The sequence below is a fragment of the Sceloporus undulatus genome, chromosome 1 (genome assembly GCF_019175285.1).
Source record: "Sceloporus undulatus isolate JIND9_A2432 ecotype Alabama chromosome 1, SceUnd_v1.1, whole genome shotgun sequence".
Classification (NCBI taxonomy): Eukaryota; Metazoa; Chordata; class Lepidosauria; order Squamata; family Phrynosomatidae; genus Sceloporus; species Sceloporus undulatus.
The window spans coordinates 125,527,958-125,528,712 of record NC_056522.1 but is presented as its reverse complement, the minus strand read 5'-3'; the positions used below and the strand labels follow the sequence as shown (position 1 = coordinate 125,528,712).

The 755-nt window shown below is 42.6% G+C and overlaps 1 protein-coding gene across 4 annotated transcripts in view; it reads right to left on the bottom strand.

Moving 5' to 3' along the window:
* The window catches only part of FILIP1 (filamin A interacting protein 1), a 131,737-nt gene extending 131,201 nt beyond the window's left edge, over nt 1-536 (bottom strand). Inside the window, exon 1 of one of the 4 annotated variants that reach the window (XR_006102479.1) lies at nt 86-534. The gene's annotated coding sequence lies outside the window, so the exon portion shown is untranslated. Of the gene's footprint in view, nt 1-85 lie in introns of all 4 variants that reach the window. The other 3 variants (XM_042454727.1, XM_042454737.1, XM_042454758.1) reach the window with 3 other exon arrangements.
* Nucleotides 537-755: the final 219 nt, after the last annotated feature.

The window sequence follows — 755 nt, the reverse complement described above, 5'->3', positions numbered from 1 at the left end:
TAATAATAATAATAATAATAATAATAATAATAATAATAATAATAATAATAATGGGGGACTATTGGAGAGATCAAAGCACTCTTACCTGCCAGCTGTAAGAATGGAGCAAGATGTCCTTTACAAAAAGACTGTGCCCTTGAAAAACTTCAGAAATTCAGCTTGCATGACCAAGCCAGGCCCAGAAGAACCAAAGAGATGGGGGCTTTTCTTTCTTTCTAGATCGACCAGTGACTGAAGTCATGCAGGAAAAAAGGGAAGAGAGCAGAAGAGGAACGTAGTTCCTGTACAGAGACAACGCCAGCCAGAAGAAGCAGGAGGTGCTTTAAAACTCTTCTCATATGTTTCACCCAGGCTTTTGTTTGGAGAGTCTTTTCCCTTGTTGTCTTGCCTCCACCCACAACTGTTGCTCTGTGGTACTAAGCTTTGGCAGTGAAGTCCTGAGATTGTGTTTCCCCTCTCCTGGTCTCCTGTTAAGAGCGATGACTTTGTGGAGCTGAGCTCCGCTCTCGTGCTATATTTAACCGCTGTTCTCAGCAAGTCAAGCCTGTCAACAGCTGAGAAGTTTGGAGCAGCCTTTGCTGAGTTCCTCAGCTGCTGAATTATCAGTGGATACAGAACTGCACTCTGTGGCCACCTCAGTGCATGAAAAGAAACCACACTTTTAAAAAAGATCGTCCTGTGATTTGAAAGGAGGTTGGGGAGCATCATTGTGGCTTCAGCTAGTCAATATGATGTTTATTTCTTGTATTACTTAA